Source organism: Salvelinus fontinalis, chromosome 17 (assembly GCF_029448725.1).
Source record: "Salvelinus fontinalis isolate EN_2023a chromosome 17, ASM2944872v1, whole genome shotgun sequence".
In the NCBI taxonomy this organism is placed as follows: Eukaryota; Metazoa; Chordata; class Actinopteri; order Salmoniformes; family Salmonidae; genus Salvelinus; species Salvelinus fontinalis.
Window position 1 is genome coordinate 34,508,680 of NC_074681.1, and position 16,048 is coordinate 34,524,727.

Sequence of the window (16,048 nt, forward strand, 5' to 3'; positions counted from 1 at the left end):
TTTTTGGTGCTGGGTAGAACCCTTTGCAGAGGGTCCTATGTAGGGTTTTTCAAGGAACCCCATGCATAAAATATGGTTCTGCCTAGAGCCGTCTATGAAGGGTTCTACCAAGAACCATTTGATCATCTAAAGGTTCTTCCTAAACCATCTATGAAGGGTTCTAACGAGAGCCCATCAGCCTTATTATGACAATACATAATATTTACTGTATCAGAAGACCTTTCTTTAAGGGCCAAGTTATATCCTAACACAGTGGTGTTAAGAATCTCCTGGTTTACAAGTCACATAATGTTGACTTGTAAAGTGATGTGTAATTCTTACTGCAATCCAGCCAGAGTTAGGATATCCAACAAGTGGAATTGTTAATCACCCACAACCTGCATTCTGAATGACTGCCAAGGTAGGGAAGATTGAATATTGAGACTACCTCAAACATCTAAACTGTCTCAACCATCTCAGTAACGGGTGCCATAAATCCAATTACTAACAGAGTGGATTAGTTTAGAAAACTGTATGTTATTTATATTTGTGTAACATAAAATGTATCAACCAATCAATGTACATGCAAAAACACAGATATTACAGTAAAACAAACAATTCTGAAACGCTACCTGCAATAGAGCATGCTGGGTAAAAATTATATAATGGGTCTTTGTAGAACACTTCTTGCCTTCCAAAGAATCATCAAAGACTTCCAGAAACAGTTCATAGGATGTTAAAGGTTCTAGGTAGTTTTCCAAAAAGGGTTCTTCTGATCAAAACGGTTCTTGGTAGAATCCGATCCCTCCGCAAATAACCCCTTTTATAGTCACAATAACACCCTTGTGTTCTGTATACTGGGGAGGAATTGGAATTACAGTATCTAAGGAAATAGCATTGCATGGCGAACTTGATCAAATGTCTTTAGAGGTGTTGACAGAATATTTTCTTTTGCAGTGACATTTGCTGAATATGACCATTTCTGAAAGACAAAAAAAAGTGCACATTGTTGTGAACCTGTAAACAGATTGTTTGAATTCAATAATGTTTTGTATTTACTTTTTCATGAACCTAAATATGCTGCACTGTCTGCGAATTCTGAAACATTTTCTACTTTCTAATCTAAACTAGCCTACATTAGGCCCACATACAGTGGAAGCCTACACACATGAATGGGGAATACGAACTCATCATGGCCATAAAAGGTGAGGAATATACTTTGCAATGGTTATGATATATGTATTATGTTTATAAGTGAAACATTGCCTGCTCTGGAAATTTGACAATACAGTATTCAGACGTAGCCTACAAATGTCAATGGAAAAGGTGAACCATCTCGGATCAAATAGAGCAAAATACTTTAAATAGCTTAGCTATTTACTACTGTGAACTGGGTGCAATTAAATGAGAGATGGGACAAATGGTAACCTATCTTAACTTGTTGTAGGCCTATAGGCTATTTCGCGAATATGAAAACATCACAGTCAGAAAATGTGAGGAATTTACTTATTTACTAAGCGACAGTCCTGGCAACCCAGAATTACGCACACCTGGCAACCATCATTACGCACACCTGTGCCCCATCATTATACACACCTGGACTTCATCACTGCCTTGATTACTTCTCCTTTATCCAGCACTCTGTAGCTTCATTCAACAGACAGTATTGGTTCTGTTTTCTTCTCCAGACGCTGCTCTTGTTTTGTATCTCGCCACATTAGTTATTATTAAACTCCCCAACTGCACCTGCTTCATGACTCCCTACGTCTCTGTTACAATAGATTTTCCTTTTTCTCACTAACAGCAAATTATTGCACCTTGCTATTATATTTATCTTCCTGTTTTATTGTTATGAAAATGAGTGTTATCATACTGTATATCATTATTAATATACACCTAATGTGTGATAACTAGCAAATTAATTAGCTAACTAACGTCAGCCTGCCTAGCTTGAACTTCTGAAGAAGGAAAATGTTATTAGTACAATTTCCAAATAATAACAAAACAAAAACATTTACGAGACGTGTTTGTGCCGTCATTAGTAGCACAATTTCTAATTTATTTGCATTTATTTTTACTTACACTTGTATGTTGACTTCTCCATTGATGTTGTTTTTAAGTTTTCGCAGATTTTCTTAGCGAATGTACAACCATCACGAATTGAATTATGGGGATTTTCAGGCTCCAGAGTGAACATAATTGTGCACTCGCAAACTCGACTATAAACGAGGGCTGAGGTGCTTACGTTGCAAACTTCCCTTGCTTGGCTAATCATTTGGACCACCCGCCAAGATGGCGACGGGGATTCCCCCAAGGGCATAAGGCGAGGGTAAGTGGACAAGGGTGTGTCTTTTATGAGTTTGAACTGCAGTCAGGGTGGGAACAAAGATGGGGAAAGCGACATCACGTTGCTATTGACCGAAACTCACTATAGTTTCCAGACCCTACTGGATTGGCTGTTACACTGTGGGGGGGAATCCTGTAATGTTTACAGTAAATTACTGGCAGCACAGAAACCAGTAAATCACTGTAGATTTACAGGCCCTTTACAGTAACACAAATGTACTGCATATTACTGGAACACCTGACTACAGTACCATTATGTATTTCTAAAATTTACAGTGCATTACTGGAAGCACAGTGGTTAGTAAACTGTTGAAGATTTTCAGCGCCAGTAGCTAGTGCCAACAACAGGCAGTATTTAGCAAAGTCATAGCAAGTAACCCGTTTCTGTAACCGTTACTGGGAATGTTGTTGTAGTTAATTAAGGATGCTTTGGTCTTCAAATTAACCTGGATTTGTTACAAGATACTGTTCTGATGTATCTTTGCACATCTCTCGCTAGTGCAAAGCACATTGCTATGTTCACAGTAACTTGCCACTAGCTTCCTGTACGTTACTGTAAAATTCTGAGCAATGACAGCACAACACTGTAAAAAGAAGTAAACGCAACTGTAAGCATGTTAGCAGTTGTATAGCACTTGCACTTCTAGAGGCCTGAAAGTCTTCCAAACTGGCTGTGATTACAGTGCAAAACAGATCAAAATGACACAGATAAATATTCGACCATTTCAAGTTTAAGACCTGCTGTCACTGACGTGTTCTTTATACACCTTACACAGCTAGAAAACTACTCCAACATATCAGTTCAATTGGTACACAGCATTCTCGATAACGGGTGCATCAAATATAGCCACTTACAAGGCACGCCTCAAAATAAGTTAATGAGCCAGTGATGCTTTCCCCTCCCACAACATTTTCATACAATACACTATCATTTAGAGAATGCTGCAGTAAATATACAGCAGACAGTACTTTATTGTTAAATGTTACTGTAATAAAATTACAGCAATTGCTATCAGCAAATAGGTAATTATATATATCAGCATACCAATTTGGTGTTTTATTTCACTTGAACTTGTCAAGTCACTGCCAGTTTAGACCTTGGTTATGGCAAGGTCTAAACCCAGGTCTAAACTGGCAGTGACTCCCAGGACAAAAAAGATCGAAAGGACATGGCTAAACACTCAATCATTAAAGGTTTGAAACTTGACGCCACTCTGATCTGTTCCCTATATACATTTAATTGTTAGGAAACTACGACCGCACATCCATTCAATGGGGTTTATTGGCATGGGTAACATATGTTTACATTGCCAAAGCAAGTGAACTAGACAATCAGAAATGAACAACCAACACTAAACTCACAAACAGGCCAAAGGAATAGAAACATTTGTCATATAGTGACTGTATACAGTCTTGTAACAATGTGCAAACACATCTAATTTACATTGGTACAGCACTCTCACTGACTGGTGAAACAAGTATAGCCTCTTCCAAGGTATACCTCCACATTTGTGAGAAGGGTGCAATTGCGGACTGCAGTTCGGGGAGTTCCGGCATGTGGGCATTCCTGCATCTTCAGGAACCCCTCTTTATACTTACAGTGTATTCGGAAAGTATTCAGACCCCTTTCCCTTTTCCACATTTTGTTACTTTACAGCTTTACTCTAAAATGGATTACGTCTTTTTTTCCCTCATCAATCTACACACACAACCCCACAATGACTAAGCAAAAACTGTTTTTTAGATTCTTTTTGCTAATTTATTAAATATAAAAACAGAAATATCTTATTTACATAAGTATTCAGACCCTTTGCTAGGAGACTCGAAATTGAGCTCAGGTGCATCCTGTTTCCATTGATCATTCTTGAGCTGTTTCTACAACATGATTGGAGTCCACCTGTGGGAAATTCAATTGATTGGACATGATTTGCCTATATAAGGTTCCACAGTTGACAGTACATGTCAGAGCAAAAACCAAGCCATGAGGTCGAAAGAATTGTCCGTAGAGATAGGATTGTGTCGAGGCACAGATCTGGGGAAGGGTAGGGAAAAATGGCTGTAGAATTGAATGTCCCCAACAACATAGTGGCCTCTACCAATCTTAAATGGAAGAAGTTCGGAACCACCAAGACTCTCCAGGGGCTGACCGCCCGGCCAAACTGAGCAATTGGGGGAGAAGGGCCTTGTTGGTCAGGGAGGGTGACCAAGAACCTGATTGTCATTCTGACAGTTCCTATGTGGAGATTGGTGAACCTTCCAGAAGGACAACCATCTCTGCAGCACTCCACCAATCTGACCTTTATGGTAGAGTGGCGACACGGAAAACACTCCTAAGTAAAAGGCACACGACAGCCCGCTTGGAGTTAGCCATAAGGCATCTAAAGGACTCTTAGACCATGAGAAACAAGATTCTCTGGTCTCATGAAACCAAGATTGAGCTCTTTAGCCTGAATGCCAAGTGTCACGTCTGGAGGAAACCTGGCGCCATCCCTACGGTGAAGCATGGTGGTGGCAGCATCATGCTGTGGGGATGTCTTTCAGCGGCAGGGACTGGGAAACTAGTCAGGATCGAGGGAAAGATGAACTGAGCAAAGTACAGGGAGATCCTTGATGAAAATCTGCTCCAGAGCGCTAAGGACCTCAAAATGGGGTGAAGGTTCACCTTCTAACAGGACAATGACCCTAAGCAAACAGCCAAGACAACGCTGGAGTGGCTTCGGGACAAGTCTCTGAATGTCCTTGAGTGGCCCAGCCAGAGCCCGGACTTGAACCCGATCGAACATCTCTGGAAAGACCTGAAAATAGCTGTGCAGCGACGCTCTCCATCAAACCTGATAGAGCTTGAGAGGACCTGCAGAGAAGAATGGGAGACACTCCCCAAATACAGGTGTGCCAAGCTTCTAGTGTCATACCCAAGAAGCCCTGAGGCTGTAATCGCTGCCAAGGTGCTTCAACAAAGTACTGAGTAAAGGGTCTGAATACTTATGTAAATGTGATATTTATTTTTTAATATAAATTAGAAGAATTCCTAAAAACCTGTTTTTGCTTTGTCATTATGGGGTATTGTGTGTAGATTGATGAGGGGGGAAAACAATTGAATCCATTTTAGAATAAGGCTGTAACGTAACAAAATGTGGAAACAGTCAAGCGGTCTGAATACTTTCCGAATGCACTGTATATTGTTAAATTTTTAAAGTAGGACAGGCGGGGAAGGCTAGGGGCGCTCCAGTACAGTAGGTGGCGTTAATGCACAATAGCGTTGGATGCCGATAAACCCCAGAGAAGAAGGGGAGGGGGCGACAACGGTAGTTAGCTAACCATTCACCAGTAGACAGTGTTCTTTGTCCTCGCCTGTCAGTCGCTGTTTTCTCGCAGTTCTGTTAAGGATGGCAAGGGCAGGCGTTCAACAGGCTAGAGCGAAGGACACTATGTGCTAGCTTAGCCAGCTAGTCTGGTAGTCCGGGAGGCGGTGGCAACACCGTGTGCTCGCTAGCTAACTAACTAGCTAGCTAGCACATGGTGTCCCTAACGAGCAAGTTAGCTCGTTAGCACACCGTGTTCCTAACGAGCAAGTTAGCTAGTTAGTTAGCTAGTTAGCTACATAGTGTCACCCCAGCCTCAGGTGCTAGCGGGGGGCTGTTCATGAAGGAACCAATGGAATGCTTGAGGGGGAATGCCCACATACAGGAATGCCCCAAATTGCGGGCTGCAGCTGCCCATTATTGAAATGTGTTAATGGGCCACAACAATACCATGAACCCGCAAAAGGCTTTTATCACTCCAAAATTACAGTATGGTACTATATTATGTTGGAGGAGTACTGAATTACAGTAAATTACTGTAGCTTTACGGAGAAAGGTTTTTAAATTCCCAAAACACAGCTTGTCACTGTATTCTGTGGGTGGTACTGTGTTTCAGTACATTTCTAACAGTACAGTAGCCAGTGTGTTACTGTAGATATACAGAACAAATATACATATTTTTATGTATTGGTATGTAGCCTACTGTATTATGTGGGGTACAGCATTCTAACTAATGGGTGCAAGAAAATATAGCCTTTTACAAGGCGCACCTCAATATATGTTAATGAGCCAGAGATTATTTCTCAACCCACATTTTCCCACAATGCATCATAATTCACAGTATGCTGCTGTAAATATACAGCTAAAATAGATAATACAGTATTTTAATACAGTATTTTAATTTGTCAATTTAAAGCAATGTGTAGCACTACATAGCCTGCTTGCTAGCACCAACATGAGGGCAAAGCTAGCGTGGCTATCTGTACAATCGATCACTGCTCTTATTTCTCTTCATTCTCGATGGGTATTTAAATATGTTCCGTCTACAACGCTGCAGCTGACAATGCCAATATGTAGCCTAATTAGGGCCTGCGTCGGTAGGCCTATTGACCAAATAATGTCCCATCCATTACAAAATAGTTTGGCTTGTTACATTTCATGATTTCCTTGATTCTACAGAAAGCAATAGGCTATCAACCCAACGTGGTTGCGAAAAATCTCCCCAGTCATATCTTTCATGTGCACACCATCAGAACACATATTTTTGCCAGCATCACAAAACATGCAGCCCGCAAAAAAAATAACGTAATAAGTACATCAATTACATAATCGACAAGGATATTAAAGTGACAAATATTATGCACCGACCTAGTTCGTGGTTTTCTGTTTGCACTCGAAAAGACCAGACATAACGTAAATATTGTCTTCTCCAACATCTTGCGCTGCCGCACCTCAATATAAACGCACTGTCAAAGCAATAGGCTACTGGCCATCACTCCATTTGGTGCTATGCTATTCGCCCACTGTAAATATCGATGTCATTGAATTCATCCGGCCATAAATTCATCCCTGCGACACATGAGCAAATCCAGGATTATCATATGTAGTTGTTTATTTTGACTGTGAATCAGATTGAATTAAATAGGCTATTGACAAGGTTATTCTGTAAACCTGTAAAAACAATTGTTTCAACCCTGAGAAAGAGCGGAGCACCACCCTTGGTTCCCCACTGCGTCAACCCAAGGCCATGATCAAAAAAACAACATCTCATCAGAAAATAACACATCTCAATCGTTTTACCTAACCACCTCGAATTCGACGACCGCAGTGGGTTCCTCCTTGATCTTTTTTCCTCCCGTCGATATCAGCTAACAGCCTCCCTCAGTGTATCCATGCAGGGAGTATCCGCCCCGAGCAAAAGAAAGAGACACAGAGCGAGACCACCCGAGTCAGGGCTATGAGTGAATGGGTTCTAACAACAGGGCCTGGTACACAGTAGCGCGTCAGTCTGTCTGCCAGCCAGCCAGACATGGGTAGGGTAGGGGAGTAGACAGGGAGGAGAGGAATTATGCTAGAGCTAGATGGACGCAAGAGGCGAACTCAGAAGAGAACGACCTTTGGTTGGTCCACAGAAAAATGGCTCAGGTGCCTCAGCCAAGGCTGCTGGGAGTCAGTGATGACATCAGCATCATCGTAGTGGGAGCAGGCAGTAGAGATCAGTTATTTAAGAAAGAAAAAAATGTATTGCAACAATAATAACAATATTACACATCAATACAGGGACATTCCTGTGAATACAATGGGGGAAAAATGAAATAATAGCACACCAGGCGAACCCAGTGATGCAACACAGAGAAGGGAGGAGGGAGGGGGGAACTGAGGGAGAAAGCAAACGGAATGAAAAGGCTGGGATGGATAGGAAATGGCTAGGGGTCCATGTGTTGCCGCCATTATACAAAGAACAGATACAGTACTTTGAGGTGGGGTAGATCTCATTGGTGTCTCACTAAGCTAAACAGAAGAGAGTAACGTTGTACTTCTATCCCGGGTCAATGCATGTACACATACAGTACTACACCAAACATGCATCCACTGGCTGTTCAGTGAATGAAGTCTTTGTTGTTCGAGTTCAAGTATTCAGCTGTGTGGACACTAGTCAACAATTTGGGTCATTGTTTCTGGCAAATATGGTTTCTTTGTCTAGTGACACAAAGGATTTGTGTTATTATACTGGACTGCAACGCTGTTACAGAGTAGAGAGCAGAGATATGTTAGAAATACTCTAAGAAGTCACCATGTAATTCCTTGTATTTGTATTTTCGTGAGTGATCTCTGTGAAGTAAATATATGAATGGGATTTTCCTCCCTTCAAGATACTGTAGTTCTCTTCCCGAGATATTCTAATGAAGCTCTTTCTCAGATCAATTTACAAAGTCATCATTTTGAATAGACAATATCCTTGGATCATATTCTCTATCAGAGCCTGGTCTTAGAGGCTGTATCACAACCTGCCGTGATTGAGAGTCCCATAGGGCGGTGCACAATTGGCCCAGTGTCGTCCGGGTTTGGCCGGTGTAGGCTGTCATTGTAAATAAGAATTTGTTCTTAACTGACTTGCCTAGTTAAATGAAGGTTAAATAATAAAAAATATAAAAAATAGAGGAAGCTGAGGAGGGTAATAGAAGCTCAATGTTTCAACCCCATCTGCTGGACAGCTGTCACTATTACATAAAGCCGCCGTAGATAATCAAATCAAATCAAAATAACACAATAAAATAACAATACCGAGGCTATATACAGGGGGTACCAGTACCGAGTCCATGTGAGGGGGTACAGGTTAGTCGAGGTACTTTGTACATGTAGGTAGAGGTAAAGTGACTTTGCATAGATGATAAACAGCAAGTAGCAGCAGTGTAAAAACAAAGAGGGGTGGCAATGTAAATAGTCCAGGTGGCCATTTGATTAATTGTTCAGCAGTCTTATGGCTTGAGGGTAGTAGCTGTTAAGGAGCCTTTTGGACCTAGACTTGGCACTCCGATAACGCTTGCCGTGTGGAAACAGAGAGAACAGTCTATGACTTGGGTGACTGGAGTCTGACAATTTTTTGGGCCTTCCTCTGACACCGCCTAGTATATAGGTGCTGGATGGCAGGAAGCTTGGCCCCAGTTATGTACTGGGCCGTACGCACTACCCTCTGTAGCGCCTTACGGTCGGGTGCCGAGCAGTTGCCATACCAGGCGTTGATGCAACCGGTCAGGATGCTCTCGATGGTGTAGCTGTAGAACTTTTTGAGGATCTGGGTACCCATGCCAAATTTTTTCAGTCTCCTGAGGGGAAAATGTGTTGTTGTGCCCTCTTCACGACTGTGTTGGTGTGTTTGGATCAGGATAGTTTGTTGATGATGTGGACACCAAGGAACTTGAAACTCTCGACCTGCTCCACTACGTCAATGTGAATGGGGGCGTGTTCGGCCCGCCTTTTCCTGTAGTCCACGATCATATCCTTTGTCTTGCTCACGTTGAGGGAGATTTTGTTGTCCTGGCACCACACTGCCAGGTCTCTGACCTTCTCCCTATAAGCTGTCTCATCATTGTCGTTGTCAATGTTGTGTTGTCAGCAAACTTAATGATGGTGGTGGAGTTGTGGGTGAACAGGAAGTACAGGAGTGGACTAAGCACGCACCCTTGAGAGGCCCCCATGTTGAGGATCAGCTTGGTAGATGTGTTGCTTCCTATCCATACGACCACGGGGGTGGCCTGTTAGGAAGTCCAGGATCCAGTTGCAGAGGGAGGTTTTTAGTCCCAGGTCCTTAGCTTAGTGATGAGGTTTGTGGTCACTATGGTGTTGAACGCTGAGCTGTAGTCAATGAACAGCATTCTCACATAGGTGTTCCTTTTGTCCAAGTGTGCAAGGGCAGTGTAGTGTGCGATTGAGATTGTGTCATCTGTGGGGCGGTATACCAATTGGAGTGGGTCTATGGTTTCTGGGATGATGGTATTGATGTGAGCCATGACCAGCCTTTCAAAGCCCTTCATGGCTACCGATGTGAGTGCCATGGGGAAGTAGTCATTTAGGCATGTTACCTTTGGTTTCTTGGGCACAGGGACTATGAAGGTCTGCTTGAAACATGTAGGTATTACAGACTGGGTCAGGGAGAGGTTGAAAATGTCAGTGAAGACACTTGCCAGTTGATCTGCGCATGCTCTGAGCACGTCCTGGTAATCTGTCTGGCCCGCGGCCTTGTGAATGTTTACCTGTTTAAAGGTCTTGCTCACATCGGCTGTGATCACACAGTCATCCGGAACAGCTGGTGCTCTCATGCATGCTTCAGTGCTGCTTGCCTCGAAGCTAGTATAAAAGGCATTTAGCTCGTCTGGTAGGCTCGCGTCACTGGGCAGCTCGCGGCTGTGTTTCCATTTGTAGTTCATAATAGTTTGCAAGCCCTGACACATCTGACGAGCGTCAGAGCCGGTGTAGTAGGATTCAATCTTAGTCCTGTATTGATGCTTTGCCTGTTTAATTGTTAGCCTGAGGGGATAGCGGGATTTCTTATAAGCGTCCGGATTAGTGTCGTGCTCCTTGAAAGTGGCAGCTCTAGCCTCTAGTTCGGTGTGGAAGTTGCCTGTAATCCATGGCTTCTGGTTGGGATATGTACGTACGGTCACTGTGGGGACGATGTTGTTAATGCACTTATTGTTGAAGCTGGTGACTGAGTTGGTATACTCCTCAATGCCATTGGATGAATCCCAGAACATATTCCAGTCTGTGCTAGCAAAACAGTCCTGTTGTAACGCTCATCGTTAGGTGGAAGAGAGGAGGACCAAGGCGCAGCGTGGTAAATGTTCATGATGCTGAATTTTAATGACGATCCAACAAAACAGAACACTGACAAAATACAAAAACAACAAAACGACGTGAACAGACCTGAACTTGAGAACATATAAAACATATAAAACGCATGAACAGGAACAAACGAACAAAAACAGTACTGTGTGGTGAACAAACACAGACACGGCAACAATCACCCACAAACAAACAGTGAAAACAGTCAACCTTAATATGGTTCCCAATCAGAGACAATGACAAACACCTGCCCCTGATTGAGAACCATATTAGGCCAAACAATGAACCCAACATAGAAACACATAACATAGAATGCCCACCCAGCTCACGTCCTGACCAACTAAACAATACTGAACAAAGGAAATAAGGTCAGGAACGTGACACCTGTAGCGTCGTATCCACGTCATCTGATGACTTACATATTGAGCGAGTCACTGATACTTCCTGCTTTAGTTTTTGCTTGTAAGCAGGAATCAGGAGGATAGAATTATGGTCAGATTTTCCAAATAGAGGGCGAGCTTTGTATGCGTCTCTGTGTGTGGAGTAAATGTGGTCTAGAGTTATTTTTTTCTCTGGTTGCACGTGACATGCTGGTAGAATTTAAGTTTGCCTGCATTAAAGTCCCCGGCAACTAGGAGCACCGCTTCTGGATGAGTATTTTCTTGTTTTCTTATGGCCTTACACAGCTAATTGAGTGCGGTCTTAGTGCCAGCATCGGTTTGTGGTGCTAAATAGATGCCCACGAAAAAATATAGATGAAAACTCTCTTGGTAGATGGTGTGGTCTACAGCTTATCATGAGGTACTCTACCTCAGGCGAGCAATACCGAGACCTCCTTAATATTAGACAACGCGCACCAGCTGTTATTTATAAATAGACACACACCACCACCACCCGTCCTACCAGACGTATCTGTTCTGTCCTGTCAATGCATGGAAAACCCACAGAAACCCCGCCAACTGTATATTATTCGTGTTGTCGTTCAGCCACGACTCAGTGAAATGTAAGATATTACAGTTTTTAATGTCCCGCTGGTAGGATAGTCTCGAGCGGAGATCATCCATTTTATTCTCCAGTGATTTCAAGTTGGCCAATAGAACGGATAGTAGAGGCGGGTTACCCACTCGCCAACGAATTCTCACAAGGCACCCCGCTCTCCGCCCCCTGTATTTCCGTCTTCTCTTCGCGCAAATGACAGGGATTCGGGCCTGGTCTCGGAGGAGCAGTATATCCTTTGCGTCGGACTCATTAAAGAAAAATCTTCGTCCAGTTCGAGGTGAGTACTCGCTGTTCTGATATCCAGAAGCTATTTTTGGTCATAAGAGACGGTAGCAGCAACATTATGTACAAAATAGGTTACAAACAATGAGAAAAAACACACAAAATAGCACAGTTGTAGACCGTCAAATCCTTTATGATGTGGTTACAATGCATTGTAAGATCTGCCATAAGAACCTATGACCATCTTATCATGTCTTTTTTTCCTCTCATGATATAGTAATGATTCTGACTACCTAACATCTTTAGTCATTTGAAAATGTGCTACATAGAGACAAAATATATTAAAGACAAATACATGCTTATAAAAATAGTAAAATGTTTGAAGGTCACTATTTTGTGAATCTGTTTTGTAGTATTGACCTGTGCAAGGATCACAAAATTTGTATGCTCGGTTTGTGATGGACAACAGTGACAAACTGATAGCCTGACAGATGTCACTTCTGCTCTTCTGTTCATCAGATAAGGAAAGACATGATTTAGGCAGATCAAACAGTGTTAAGCTGGCACGTTATTTGGACATGTGGGGCAAGTACATTTAGATTCAGTACAGGTATCCTGACAGTGCTCATGATCATGCCAAATTTGATTTCCCCTTTTTCGCTTTGCCCAAACCAAATCAATATACCCTTTCTCTTCCTCTCCCTCTCTGTCTCTTTCTCGCTTCCTCTTACCCCCTTCTCACCCCCTCTCTATCTCTCTCTCTCTCTCTCTCTCTCTCTCTCTCTCTCTCTCTCTCTCTCTCTCTCTCTCTCTCTCTCTCTTCCTCTCACCCCATTCTCTCGCTTTCTCTCTCTCTCTCTCTCTCTTCCTCTCACACCATTCTCTCGCACTCTCTCTCTCTCTCTCTTCCTCTCACCCCATTCTCTCTCTCTCTCTCTCTCTCTCATGCTCTCTCTCTCTCTCTCTAGCGCAAAGGCCACAGAGATAAACAGTCTGTCTAATTATTGACCACGTGGGACATCAGATGGAGGCACACGGATTGTTCAAGATCCTGTTGTAACATAATAGCTAAACCAGACTCGACAAACTTGAAGCCAATTGAACTGCCCCCTGCTTCGAGAAACTCACAGCTTTGTTTCATCAAGCGAGGAAAATTCTAAATTATTAATCCTGTCCACTACACATTCATTCACAATTGTTATACTGTGTTATTGTTATAATATGTTTCTGCATGGATTTCTCAAAATAGAGTTCTGGCTATCACATTGGATTCTCATTCAATCGATCAATTTATGGTGTGACTCAAATGTATATTATAGTACTCCTTCAAGTAACTCCTTTAATTTAACTTACTCCTTCCTTCCTTGTGTAACAGTATAACTTTAAACCGTCCCCTCGCCCCGACACGGGCGCGAACCAGGGACCCTCTGCACACATCAACAACTGACACCCACGAAGCGTCGTTACCCATCGCTCCACAAAAGCCACGGCCTTTGCAAAGCAAGGGGCAACACTACTTAAGTCTCAGAGCAAGTGACGTAACTGATTGAAATGCTACTAGCGCGTACCCGCTAACTAGCTAGCCATTTCACATCCGTTACACTCACCCCCCTTTCAACCTCCTCCTTTTCCGCAGCAACCAGTGATCCGGGTCAACAGCATCAATGTAACAGTATAACTTTAAACCGTCCCCTCGCCCCGACACGGGCGCGAACCAGGGACCCTCTGCACACATCAACAACTGACACCCACGAAGCGTCGTTACCCATCGCTCCACAAAAGCCACGGCCTTTGCAAAGCAAGGGGCAACACTACTTAAGTCTCAGAGCAAGTGACGTAACTGATTGAAATGCTACTAGCGCGTACCCGCTAACTAGCTAGCCATTTCACATCCGTTACACTTGAACTCCTTTAAGTTGACAAGTTGGTCAAAACTCCCATCCTGAATGACTTCACTGTACTCAAAGTCAATGAAAAGTCATTATTACTTAAAATATTTATGTGATACTGACTCAAATCTATACTAAAAATAAATATAAACACAACATGTAAAGTGTTGGTCCTAATGTTCATGAGCTGAAATAAAAGATCACAGAAATGTTCCATACGCACATACTCTCAAATTTTGTGCACAAAATTGTTTACATCCCTGTTAGTGAGTATTTCTCCTTTGCCAAGATAATTCATCCACCTGACAGGTGTGGGTTATCAAGAAGCTGATTAAACAGCATGATCATTACACAGGGGCACCTTGTGTTGGGGACAATAAAAGGCCACTCTAAAATGTGCAGTTTTGTCACACAACACAATGCCACAGATGTCTCAAGTTTTGAGGGAGTGTGCAATTGGCATGCTGACTCCAGGAATGTCCAACAGGGCTATCAGAGAATTGAATGTTAATTTCTCTACCATAAGCCACCTCCAACGCCATTTTAGAGAATTTGGCAGTACATCCAAGCGGCCTCACAACCCCAGGGGTGTAACGGCTGTCGTCGGTGGAAGAAGGTGAGGACCAAGGTGCAGCGTGGTAAGTGTACATGATATTTAATAATAATCAAAACTGAACACTGAATAACAAGACAACAAAGAAACAACCGAAAACAGTTTTGTCTGGTGCAGACACACAAAGACTGAAAATAACCACCCACAAAACCCAACAGAAAACAGGCTACCTAAATATGGTTCCCAATCAGGGACAACGATTGACAGCTGCCTCTGGTTGAGAACCATATCAGGCCAAACACAGAAATAGAAAATCATAGAAAAACTAACATAGACAACCCACCCAACTCACGCCCTGACCATACTAAAACAAAAGACAAAACAAAGGAACTAAGGTCAGAACGTGACAGGGGGCCCTTTTGTTGGAAAAAACGCATTCTGATTGACTGGACCTGGCTCCCAAGTCGGTGGGCCTATGACCACCCAGGCCCACCCATGGCTGCACCCCTGCCTAGTCATGTGAAACAATAAATTAGGGCTTAATTTATTTCAATTGACTGATTTCCTTCTTTGAACTGTAACTCAGTTTAACTCAGTAAAGTCTGAAAGTGTTGCATGCTGCGTTTATATTTTTGTTTAGTGTAAATGTAAGTCACACCAACTCTATTTTTGTAAGTTGTGATAACAAATGACCTTTTTTCCCCAGCATGCTCTACTGCAGATAGATTTTTTTTTAATAGTTTTTAATTTCTGTGTTTTTGCATGTACATTGATTGATTGATTAAATGTTATGCTATAAAAAAATATATAATTGTTTCTAAACTAATCCAATCATTGCAGTTTTGCACCTGTTACTGAAATGGTTGTTACCGTTTAAATGTCTTAGGTAGTTTCTGCCCACTCTTCTTAACCTTGGCAGTCATTATGAATGCAGGTTGTGGGTGAATACAAATGTCAACTGTTGGATAGCCTAATGCTGGCTAGATTCCTTTAGGAATTGCTCATCACTTTCCAAGCCAACGTAATGTGAACAGTTCAGGTTTCAGAATTCTAGTAAGTTTTCCAGAAACCCTGGTTGGATGATTACTGGGAAAGTATTTACAGAGTTTTGCAACCTTTCTTGCAGGCCTGATGTGGCCTGTACAACAACGAGTTTCAGGCCAATGTATAAGGCCTTATGATATATGTAATGGTTCAAGCATGATAATAGTATTCGGCTAGGAACTCACTTAATGTAGGCCACAGGAATGACAATGAAGGAATTCAACAACCATGTCTCTAACAAATACAGTCATGGGTAGTAACTCTACAATTCAATCGAAAAGACAAGGTACACTGGGAAATTATTTGAGGTGTGGCTTAGTGGGGACATTACATTTAAGTTCAGTATACTCAAAAAAAACTGCATTTGTATT

At 42.4% G+C, this 16,048-nt stretch overlaps 1 protein-coding gene across 41 annotated transcripts in view; it reads right to left on the reverse strand.

Annotated features, from left to right (window-relative positions):
• LOC129814186 (kinesin-like protein KIF1A) overlaps positions 1–7,817 on the reverse strand; it is a 52,093-nt gene extending 44,276 nt beyond the window's left edge. For 9 of the 41 annotated variants that reach the window (XM_055867102.1, XM_055867105.1, XM_055867097.1 and 6 more), the window contains exon 1: positions 7,428–7,816. The gene's annotated coding sequence lies outside the window, so the exon portion shown is untranslated. Of the gene's footprint in view, positions 1–611; positions 921–6,995; positions 7,340–7,427 lie in introns of those variants that run through there. The other 32 variants (XM_055867117.1, XM_055867112.1, XM_055867107.1 and 29 more) reach the window with 8 other exon arrangements.
• Between the last annotated feature and the right edge of the window lie 8,231 nt (positions 7,818–16,048).